This window comes from Ursus americanus, chromosome 3 (assembly GCF_024610735.1).
Source record: "Ursus americanus isolate L20-20 chromosome 3, mUrsAme1.1.p, whole genome shotgun sequence".
Classification (NCBI taxonomy): domain Eukaryota; kingdom Metazoa; phylum Chordata; class Mammalia; order Carnivora; family Ursidae; genus Ursus; species Ursus americanus.
The window spans coordinates 21,347,374-21,359,527 of record NC_142129.1 but is presented as its reverse complement, the minus strand read 5'-3'; the positions used below and the strand labels follow the sequence as shown (position 1 = coordinate 21,359,527).

Genomic DNA, 12,154 nt, shown 5'->3' with positions numbered 1-12,154 from the left:
TTTTGAATACAGATTTCTAACAGCTAATAACAGGTCCCTGTTCCCATCAAGTTTATAAGACAATCGTAGATTCTCCAATATGCCCATTCAATCTCTCTACCAGTTAACTGTGGAAGTATTGTTTTCATGGCAGCATGCTGACATGATGACTGAATGTTACAACAAAATAGAACAGAGAAGACTCTAGAACAGTAAGGCCATGGATGCAACAAAGGTGAGTACAGTCAGAGGGGCGGGACAGCCATCCCCCAAAACACTGCAGACCTACCCCCAAGGTCAGGTTCCCTGATGTTCTTGCAACCTGTCTCCACCTCTGCCCACAACGACACCACGACTTCGTCAACCAATGACAAGAAAACACAGCACCAATCCCCCATGCCAACAGATACGACGCCTGGGGCAAGGGCATCCCTGAAGCCTCTATTCTATCCGCAGCAGACACACTGAAGGAGATTCTAACTTCAGACTCCTGGGAAGGGCAGAACCTTATGCAATTACAGCAAACTGGAGCAGGAATACTGCTGCTAACAGCCTCCAGGCCAAGGGCAGATGACAGCACAGTTCTGAGACTGCTTCTGGTGCCTCAGGACAGAGATGGGACCAGGCCCAGCAAAGAAGAAGGGCAGGGCAACGGGGCCCGGGGGTGGACGCGGAGTACTTCCATCAGAAAGGCCTTGGACTCCTTTCCCTGAGCTCCTAACCCAGCCTGGGTGGGTTCCCCAACACGTTCTCAGAATCGTCTTAACATGATCGTATTTTCTTTCACTGCGGTAAGAACAATCATCACTTAAAACTGAGTAAGTTAAAACCAACTCTGTTGGAGGAAAAGCCTACTACTAACTCCCTCCTCTAGTCCCCAGCTACCCAGCCAGTCTCAGAGCTGCCCCGGGCTGTGGGGTGGGAGAGGGGCAAGGGAAGAGACACACTTAAAGTCAAAGCCCTCAGCAATGTTTCCCTGGAAAATGAAAATATTCTGCTAACTTCTATCCTGCTCCGGCAGCCTCCCACAGCGGCCCATCCATGCCCACGCTGATGGCTGGGGGTCAGACCTCGCTCAGTGGCAAGGGACCCCTACTGCCCTCATGATAAAAATCCAAACTCTTCTCCACTTAGGTTATAAAGCTGTGCCCCAGCAGAACCCTGAAAACTGGCCTACATTCCATGGTGACCTTGAACCTCTTTAAGAAAAATGGCCCCAAACCTGGTCAGCAACAGAACCAGGTTGCTTACTATTCAGTCACAACATCTTAGTGGGAAGAAATCAACAACGTTCCAGATAAAATACTTTTTTCTGATGCAATTTTTTAGTGAACTTTAAGAAGATTAAGGCTTGCTCTGGGGAACTCATTACCATTCACCCAGATGACTGTCAATTATCAACTAGACTAGTTAGAGTCTAAAGATTGGTAACTAGACATTCTTTTCAATGATGACTCAATCATTCTTTCTTCCTATGACAGACCCCTACGAAGAGTGAATCTTGAGGGTACTCCTACCAGGGGCCTCTTCCCTCGCACTGCAAAACCATAATAAAATGTTGGCATGAGTTCATAACTAAACTGTCTGAATTTTCTTTAACAAACCCTAACCTCAGGCAGGTCCTAACGCTCTGAGTTTCTAGCATGCTCCTTAAGTCTCCAACATCTACAGGCCTTTGAATACACACAGCAACCTCCCCCAGGAGCACCCCCAGAGCCTGACACTTCCCCGGCTCTCTGTCTCCCCAACAGCTTATCACAACCCCCATCTTCTCTCCGTTTACTGGTATCCATCCTTCCAATCCTGGGTCTTACGTCGGTTTCTCCAGAAGGATGTCTCGAGTATCTGGACCGCAGGCCCTCCCTGGTGCTTTGCATCAGAGCTGCCCCCACATGGCCCTCCGTGTCCCTTGCTGGACTGGAAGCTTACCAAAGACGGCACTGGGCCTTTTTATTTCCATACGCCCACCTCACCATGGAGCCTGGCTCAGAATGAGCACGTAATCGATGTTTGTCGGATGAATGAACGTTAACAGCCCAGGGCAGGAGTCGATCTTCCAGGCACAGGTGTCCCATCCACCCATGCAACCACCCCATTTGTAGACGCTCTGGGTTTGGATCAAGTCAAAATCAGATGGATAACTCGACATCAAGACAGATGTTTCTGCATCTTAGTGTTAAGGAGAGAGATGCAGTTGCAAAAACAAATGTCCTCCAAGAGGGAATCGCAGTGCAGCTTAGACAGCAGGCCTGAGATGCACTGTGGTTCCGAAGACAGCCCGCCTCTGCCTGAGGCAGCCCACGCGGCACACGACGGCAGGCCCGGCACAGAGCGCAACTCACGACCCCGCTCGAATCCACTGAAAAGCACAGGCGGGCCAACAAGGGCCGATTTAAATGTGAAGTCTCCTGAAAGTTCCCAACTAGAGTAGAGCGAAAACACAGGGGATTTCAGAGGATAAGGAAAATTTAAAAGGGGGAAGTTAAATATGGGTAACAATTTTAAAGCATCCTCACAGCTCTGAACTTCTTGGCACACGAACATAAAATGTCAGTTTTCCATGGAAACATATTAGGTAAGTGTTGGGGATATAAAGGCCTGAGGAGGAACTAGGATAATTCAGGAGGAACTCTTTTTTTACTGTTTGTTGGCTTTTGAACAGGGGTGGGAGGACCTTCCAGAGCCTGCAGGGAAAGGGAGCCTCTGTTCCCCACTGACTACCCCCGATCCTTCTGACCTCTGGAACGCGGTCCCTGAGAACAAACCCGCTGAGGCCCGGGCAGGGGCTTCAGGACAGGGCAGATCTCGCCCAGGGGCCGCTTTCTGTGCACAGATGTGAGTTTTCCTCCCCTGCAGGAAAACCTGCACTCAGGACTAAACTTTCCAAATGGACTTGTAGAGTCGTGGGGTGGATGGCAGGCTCCTGTCTACCGCTGGGGGTTTTCGCCTGTTCCTAGGCAGGGGAGGGTGACTGAACAGATGGGGGGTGTCCCTACAGAGGCCGTGGTATCCCCTCACACGAGCTCAGGGAAGTAGAGGGCACAGCACAGGTGGTCCACACAGACTTTCCTGCCTGCCCTTCTCACAGCAGACCAATGACACAGGAGATGTCGTGACTCTTCGTCCCGTATATTCTCCCCAAAATGGCTCAGTACTTATCGTCTTTTTGAAGATCACTTCAAGGCCTCAGAAACTGACCTGAACAGTAACTGCAGGAAGCATACTTGCTAGATCTGAGCAGTAGAAATATGCCTGACGAGGAACACAAAGGACAGGAGGGTCCCAGCTAACCAGACAGGACTCAGTGCAGTTAGTGCGGGGAAAGGCAGGGAAGGAGCTCCCGTGTCCAAAGCTCTGCAGAGTTCTCTTTACTCGCTGTGAAAGAAAAGAGCCAGTGTATACCCAGAGATTTTATATTTAACAGATCCTTAACGGACCTGAGAACAAATTAATTCTTTGTATTTCACTTTACAATGCTCAGCCTTTCTCACTCTGGCACATCCGTACTTAGAAAAAAGAATGAGTAATATTAAAACACAGGAACGGTACACTGAACAGCCCTCGCACCACTGAGACACAAAACGTATGCAATACTATTCTACCTTCTACACATATATAACAACCTTAAAAGAGGCTTATAATAGAACACGTGGGAATCCCCCACATGAATTTAAGAATCTTTTGACGGACTGAAAGTAGCCTTGAGGGGCCGGGGAAAGGATTTCCCGTGTGGTTGATTCAAAACGTTATTCTGTTTCTGAGTTGTCATACCAAGTGGTCCTGAAGTGAGCAAAAACTCTTAAAATGTTATTTTTTTGAACTTCTCCCCCTCGTACTGAACTCCAAGACTGGCTTAAAGACCAAACACTCTAACATACTCAAAATGATTTCTTAGATAAGCTCACAATTAAGGAGGAACATGGAGTTTTAATGTTCTGAAAACACACGCTCACCAGTCCTGCTCAATGAACATTCACACCTCTCTATGAAATTAAGTGTCCGCAGATGTGGGTTTGCAGACTTGCTCATTTTGGAACATCACAAACTTCTCACCAGATTTTTTGAAACATTAAGAAGTTCCCCAAGAGCACATAAAATGTGGATTCGATGAACAAAAGCCGAATTTATACACCATTTCAAGAACATTCCTATTCGATGCTAAAACAATGATATGGTATTCTTTTTAAATTCTTTTTTTTCCTTTTTAAATTCTTATTTAGAAACTGACTTGAAGCGGCAATGTAAATAAAGTCATTTGAGTTGAGTGCAAAAGGAGTAATCGGACAAAAAAAAAAAAAATCAAAGTCATTGAGAAATTCACCCCACACACAACATGACAACAGGCGATCTGTACTCTGAACTCCTAAGGTTCGGCTGCTTTCCAGGTGACCGAGGCGGGTGGGAACCCAGCCTATGATGGTATCAGGACAGGTGTCTGAGAGCATTAAAACTCACAAATCTTTAACATAATTTTATACAGAGAAAAGCTTTCCATCACATTAAGTAGAATAAATAATATTGTGGTGTTTGCTAGTTAAGTTTCAATACAGATAAACATGTTCTGATGCTGAACTTTTTCCCCCAACAGCCAGAGAGAAATGACGCTCCCTTGGGCTAGAAATCTAAAGCACACGCTGGACGGCCATCTGATTAGAACAGAGCAGCCTGTGTGGTACAAGGATGTAGCGTACAGGGCAAACAGATTTTTAAAAATATTTTTTTAAGTAAGATCTATGCCCAGTGTGGGGCTTGAACTCACGACCAACCGAGCCAGCCAGGAGCGCCTGGGGTTTTTTTAATAAAGATTTTTAAATAAAACCAATAAACCAAACATAAGAGGAATGGACTAGAGTCAACACAGCTAACTACTTCAAATCCTTCTTAAGCCCAGGCAACTTTAATTTCTTAGGGCTTTCAACACAAAATCTATGCATGTGGAACACAAAAAAGTAACAGGCGTGGTTTAAACATAACACAGCACAGACGGAGGAGACAATTAACAAAACTCTTTTTTTTTTTTTTTTAGATTTTATTTATTTATTCGACAGAGACAGAGACAGCCAGCGAGAGAGGGAACACAAGCAGGGGGAGCGGGAGAGGAAGAAGCAGGCTCATAGCGGAGGAGCCTGATGTGGGGCTCGATCCCACAACGCCGGGATCACGCCCTGAGCCGAAGGCAGACGCCTTAACTGCTGTGCCACCCAGGCGCCCCTAACAAAACTCTTAAATTGAGTCTACACTGCGCGTGGTCTGCTTCCAAAGAGCGGAGTATGGAAGAGGGTGGGGAACAGATGTATAGGGAGAAACCTGCCAACACTACTCTGGCCAGGGGATCAAGGTCAACATCATGAGGGTAAGTCAAGATGAAGGCATGTTCCCTTCATACAATGTGGTAGGAGCAGCACTTCACTTTTGTGGTTTTCCTTTCCAAAACCCCATAAACCCCCATGTAATCAGGAAAAATATGAGAAAAACCCAGACTGAGGGACATCCTACAAAGTATCCAACCAGTATTTCCCACACTGACAGTGTCATCAAAAACAAAGCAAGTCTGAGAAACTGTCACAGACCAGAAGAAATTAAGGAGACGTGACGAGAAAATGTGCTGTGATATCCTGGGTGGATCCTAGAACAGGAAAAAGACATCAGGGAAAAAATCAGTGAAACCGGAATAAAGTGTGGGCTTTAGTTAATAGTAATGTACCAATCCTTGTTCTTGAATTGTGCCCAAGGCAGCAGGATAACGTAGAAGTCAGCAACTAGGGTAACTGGCGAGGGACATATGCGAACTCTCTGTCCTATCTTCGTAACATTGCTTCAAATCCAAAATCATTCTAAATCAGGAGTTTATCTGAACTTTCCACAACTGAGTCCAGGGCCCCGATGTAGGATACTTCAGGGGTGTGCTGCCGCACGGGTCACCCCAGCCGACACGGGCCAGGGTCCTGAGTGTCCTGTACACTGACCATCGCTTCGGCCAATCTGGGGACCTGTCTAAGATGCCAGGAGAGCACAGATGGTGCGCACGCGACGAGAAGAAACATCTCTGGAGTGCCTAACACCCCATGTGAAGTGAAAAAGAGGCAGTTTTATGCAAGAAAAAAAGACAAAGGCTAAATGGGTTGGCCCGGAGCCATCAGTGCTCTGTGAAAACACATGACAAACCAGCCTTCATCCTTCACTTAGCAAATACCACTGCCAGAATCCAAGCAGGTGTGAAAGAGTTACGCAGGCCCGACAAGCTTTGCATCCTATTTCTTTACCATAAAAAAGGTAAATCGGAGAAGTCAGGGCACAGATTTTCTTTTAAAGATTTGTGGGAGAAAGTGAGCCATATTAAAAAGAGCAACAACGACAACACCACTTCTCTGACCAAATAGCACATAAATTATTATCTATTTTCAAGAGTCTGTCTGGACAGGGAACGTGTGGTGCCATGTGAGCCATGTTCTGTAAGGAGGAGGCAAAGCCTTCCAAGTGCTGCTCAATATAGAAAAACATTTTGTCTTTAAAGAATAAACATGTGGCATGATTCTGTTTGCTGCGATGAATTTCTTTAATTGCCTTGAATTTTAATGGAAAAAGAAATCTGGGGATTTATCTTCTCTAACCGAAAAGTTCCAGAATTTGCAAACTAGATGAATATGCAGTACTTATTAGGCCAGAAAATTTAAATATAAATGCCTTTAAAATTTTTCAGAAAACTAAAATACTGTCAATCAAAATTATAACAGTTTTAAAGGAACAGTGACGAACATGTGGGGGCGCCTGGGTGGCTCAGTCAGTTAAGTGTCCACCTCTTGACTTCGGCTCAGGTCATGATCTCAGGGGCGTGGGATCGAGCCCCATGATGGGCACTCCACTCAGCAGGGAGTCGGCTTCAGATTCTCCCTCTCCCTATGCCCTTCCCCTGTGCATGGGCATGTGACCTGTCTCTCTCAAATAAATAAATAAAATCTTAACAAAAAATCTTAAAGTTCACGTGAAAGAAAAATAATGCAGGAATTGTCCAGGAAAATCTGAAAAATAGTAATAAGAACAATGATGATGATGATGATGATAATAATGATGATGATGAAGGGAGCCCTGTTCTACTGGCTCTACCATAATTCAAACTGTGTGGTACAGGTTCAGAATTGATAGATCAGTGGAAAAGAATAACACATCTGAAAATAAAACAAATATTAAAAATTGGTTCACTTTTTCAAACATTTATCAAATGTACTGTTGATGGCTGCTGGATGGTGAAACAAAACAGGCTAGGTCAGTCAAACCAAAAGGACAAAGTATGCAAAAACTGGTTAACCACATGGGGAGAAAATATCTTTCTCATATCTTACACTGGAATACATCTCAGATAACTATCTAATTACACAGAATATCCTAGCATTACTAGAATAAAACATAGCTGCATGTATAATTTTGTGATGGGAAAGACGGAGTTCTAGAATAATCACTGTGAAATATGTTCGTCTAAATGTCAATAGGGGCACCGTTAAATAAATGACTGTCTAGCCAAGGAATGGACTGTTATGTAGTCATTAAATTGTTAGTGAAGATATTTATTTATTAACATGAAAGTGTCAGTATTTAGTAGAAAGGTAAGTTATAAAAATATTGTATACAATAAGAAGACCTACATACAGATATTAAGTAAGACATCGACAGGAAACATCTAGTGTTCGACAGGGATGTCAATTCTCCTCAAATTAATCTATAAATTCAATGCATGAACTCAATCAAAGGAAGGTATTTCATGGAACGGAACTCGAAAGTGCATATGGGAGAGCAGAAGACAACAAGCAGGGACCATTTTAAAGAAGAGCAAGAAGGGAGGATTTGCTCTACCAGACAACAAGACACCACCAAGAAATAAAGAAAATAAAGACAGTGTGAAATTGGAGCAGGAAAAAAAGAAGCAGACCGGAGCAACAAGAGAGCCCCGGAAGGTCTTCATCGATGGAAACAATACGACAGGACTGACCGAATCACCAGGTGGCAAAGATGCATGTTAGGAAGGGCTGCGAGGCAAACTGGCTGTCCAGAGAAAAGTAAAATGAGGTTTCTGCTCCCCACAATATACCCACAGCTCCACTGTAGATGGACTGCAGGTGAGACTGTGCAAAGCAAAACTTTAGAACTTTCAGTTGAAAACAGAGAATATTTTTACATGACCTAGCCTGAGGAAGAATTTTAAAAATAAGACACAAAGACATGATGCCATGCAAAAAGAACTGATTAAATGTGACTGTGTTAAAGGGAAGCTCCTATTCAGCAAAAAATATTATTTTAAGAGTGAATAATCAAGCCCCAAACCAGGAGAAGATATTTGTACACATACAGACAACAAAGAATGAATAAGGAAAATATATAAAGACTGCCTACAGATTAACTTAAAAAAAAAAACACCAATAGGAAAATGGGCATGTAATTGGAATACACACTTCACAGCAGAAACCCAAGGAGTGAACAAACACGTAAATTCCCAATCTCACCAGAATTCAACAAAATTCTAATTAAAACCACAATGAGATATCACTTCATACCCATGAAACGGGCAGAATCAGTCTGACAATGACAAGTGTTCTGAAGGTATAAAGCAAGGTACAACCACTTTAGAGAGCAACTTCATTATACTGTAGTTACTAAATTTGAAGTTGTCCATATCTTAGGACCCAGGAGTTACTGGTTTTTACAACCAGTTTTCTGGTTATATAAACCACGAAGTGCATGCACTAAGGAGATAATGTTCACAGCCACATTTTTTTCAATAGCGAAAAATTACAACACTTCAACATACGTCAATAGGGAAATGTGTCTAAAAATTGTGAATTTAGGAGCACCTGGGTGGCTCAGTCGGTTGAGCATCCGACTCTTGGTTTCAGCTCAAGTCATGATCTCAGGGTCATGAGATCGAGCCCCACGCTGGGCTCAGCGGGGAATCTGCCTAAGATTCTCTCTCTCCCTCTCCCTCTGCCCTCCCCCCACCCATGCTCCTGCTCTCTTTCAAATAAATGAGTTTCTAAAAAAAATTGTGAGGTATTTATAACACTGAATACTATTAAGACAATAAAACGAGTGACTACAGCTATAGACATTAATATGAGCAAATCTCAAAAACATAACACTGGGCCAAAAAGGCAAGTCCAGTACATACAACATACACTGTAGTGAACACTCCTTTAGCGCTGCCGGGTTTCCTCCTCCAGCTACTGGGAGTGCGGCCGGCTGACAGCTCTCAGCTGAGAAGGGTCACCTCACCCAAGTGATGTCCCCTCTCCAGGGGCAGCCTGCATCCAGTTACTGCTCCATGCATGGCCCCTCACTCAAACCTGGGACAATTCTGAAGGGCGATCCCTCCTCCCGTGCTCCCCTCAGGATGTGCTGAGGCCTTCCTTGTGACTGCACTGCGGCCCAGTCTCTCTCTCCACCCCATCCTGCTTCCACCTCTTTCACGGGTGTTAATCCTAAAATGTCCTTAGTAAACTTCCCGCATGTTAATCTCCTTCTACAGAGTCTGCTTTCCTTGGAACTCTACTTGCTTTCAACAGATACAATTTATATCTTGTTTGAAAACATGTACCACACAAATTTAGGAAGGCGGAAATCATACCAAGTATATTTTCTGACCACAGTGGAATGAAACCAGAAATCAAAAGCAGAAGGAAAACTGGAAAATTCACAAGCCTGTGAAAATTAAGTAATATGTTCCTGAACAACCAATGGATCACAGATGAAATGAAAAGGGAAATTAGAAAATACCTTGAGAAAAAACAAAAATGAAAACACAACATATTAAAACTTATGGGATGCAACAGAAGCAAACCTCAGATGGCAGGTTCATAGTGATGGAGACCCACCTTAAGAAAGAGGTAAGATCCCAAATAAATAAGCTGACTTTGTATCTCAAGAAACTAGGAAAAGAGCAAACTAAGCCCAAAGCAAGATTAGAGCATAAATAAACCAAAGAGTAGACAAATAGGAAATAACACAACTAAGAGTTGTTTTGAAGAGCGACAAAGTTGACAAGCCTTTAGCTAGACTAAGAAAAAAAAAAAGAAGGCTCAAATAAATAAAATCAGAAATAAAAGAAGAGACATTACTGCTGCCACAGAAATAAAAAATGGATCATAAAAGTCTACTGTGAACTATTCAACAAATTGGACAACCTAGAAGAAATGGGAAAAATCCAAGAAATACACAATCTACCAAGCCTGAATTAAGAAGAAATAGAAAATTTGAACAGATCTAGAACTTGTAAGGAGGTTGAATCAATAATTCAAAGCTTCCCAACAAAGAAAAGCCCAGGACAAATAGCTTCACTGATTCTACCAAATATTTAAAGTAGTAAAGCAGGGGCGCCTGGGTGGCTCAGGCTAAGCATCTGCCTTCGGCTCAGGGCGGGATCCCAGTACCCTGGGACCAAGCCCCGCATCAGGCTCCTCTGCTGGGAGCCTGCTTCTTCCTCTCTCACTCCCCCTACCTGTGTTCCCTCTCTCACCGGCTGTCTCTCTCTCTCTCTGTCAAATAAATAAATAAAAAATCTTTTAAAAATAAAAATAAAAAATAAAGTAGTAAAGCAAATTCTTTTCAAACTGGTGCTGGCATTAAGACACACATGTAGACCAAGGGAACAGAAGAGAGAGCCCAGAAGTACACCCACATATTTATGGTCAACTGATCTTCAGTGAGGGTGCCAAGAGGGAAAGGACACAAAAGGGGAAGGACAATGTCTTCAATAAATAACCTTGGGAAAACTGGATCTCCTCACGCAAAAGAAGGAAACTGGACCCTTATCTTACACCACACACACAAAAGTCAACTCAAAATGGATTAGAGACAAACCTAAGGCCTGGAGCTGAACCACTCCTAGAAGAAAAGCAGGAAGAGGAGGCGTGAAACAGAACCTCTGTCTGTCTGTCCTGCCCTTAGCTCCTGCACTCCAAACCACCCACCAAGGCCCCAGAGCCTGTCCACCCCGGGAGAAGTGTGACCTTGCAGCTGGGTACCCCTGATCTGGGCCAACAGTGCACCTCCCAATAACCCTGGCACGATGGCTCATCTTAAGCAACTGCCTCACGCAGTCAACGGGCTGAGTCTGACCACTTGGGGCCGCTCCTCAGGGGGCTACCTGGCCACCACCCACCTCCCCCCCAGGTTGTGCCAAGAGAGGACGATGTTCACCCAGGCGCAACTAGATGTGCTTGAAGCACTGTTTGCTAAGACCTGGTCCCCAGACATCATGCAGAAGAGGTGGTGCTGAAAACCAACTTGCCCGGGGGTCCGGGGCACAGGTATGGTTTAAGAATCAAAGGGCTAAGTGCCACCATCAAGCAGACAACAGACAGAGGTCAAAACAAAGTCAGACTTGCCAAAAAGAAGACCTCTCCAGCTCAGGAAGTGAGTTCACAGAGGGGAACCAGTGGCCAATTAACTCCCTTCCCTAGCACGTCGGTCCCAGCCATTTCCAGCAGCAGGGCTCCTAGGTCTATCTGGACTCCAAATTCTGTCTCCCCACTGTCAGATCCCTCGTCCGCCTCTTCTTCCTGCATACGGAGGCCCTACCCTGTGACCCATACTCAGGCTTCAGTTTACAGTCAAGGATACGCTGCTCAGTGTCCTACTTTGGGCGCATGGACCGTGGATCTTATCTGACCCGTATGCGTCCCCAGCTTCCTGGACCAGGGGCCACATTCAGCCCCACGGGTCCCAATGCAGTCACCAGCCGTCTCAACGAGTCCTTAGCTTCTCATTCTGCCCAGGGATGTGGAGCCTCAAGGGTGCGTTTTAACTCAACCACTGATCGCTTGGATTTCAAGGACTAAGCTGCTTCCTGGAAGCTTAACTTCAATGCTGACTGCTTGGATTATAAAGCCCAGGCATCCTCATGGAAATTCCAGGTTTTGTGAAGACCTGTAGAACCCCATTTTGTAGGTGATGTTTAAATACACCGGGCTGGACGTTCCAGCTCCAGTTCCAGCCACACGTTAGTTCGAAGAGTTCGATGGGATGATGATCAGACTCACCTTCTGATCAACGTTTCAGGAGTCACAGAAGGAAGGATGAAGGCCCTTAGAGGGGCTTCCCAACCAGCAGCCTGAAATGGACAAACCAGTCTACTCGCGATCCTGGCGCAGTTGTCGATCACTGGCTTTCCTGACTTGCAAAGTGATCA

The 12,154-nt window shown here is 44.8% G+C and overlaps 1 long non-coding RNA gene and 1 pseudogene across 23 annotated transcripts in view; one reads left to right on the top strand and one right to left on the bottom strand.

The window, feature by feature from the left end:
- LOC123788947 (uncharacterized) overlaps positions 1-12,154 on the bottom strand; it is a 208,557-nt gene that overhangs the window by 133,335 nt on the left and 63,068 nt on the right. The window lies entirely within an intron of this gene.
- LOC123788944 (homeobox protein OTX2 pseudogene) lies at positions 11,033-11,888 on the top strand (annotated as a pseudogene).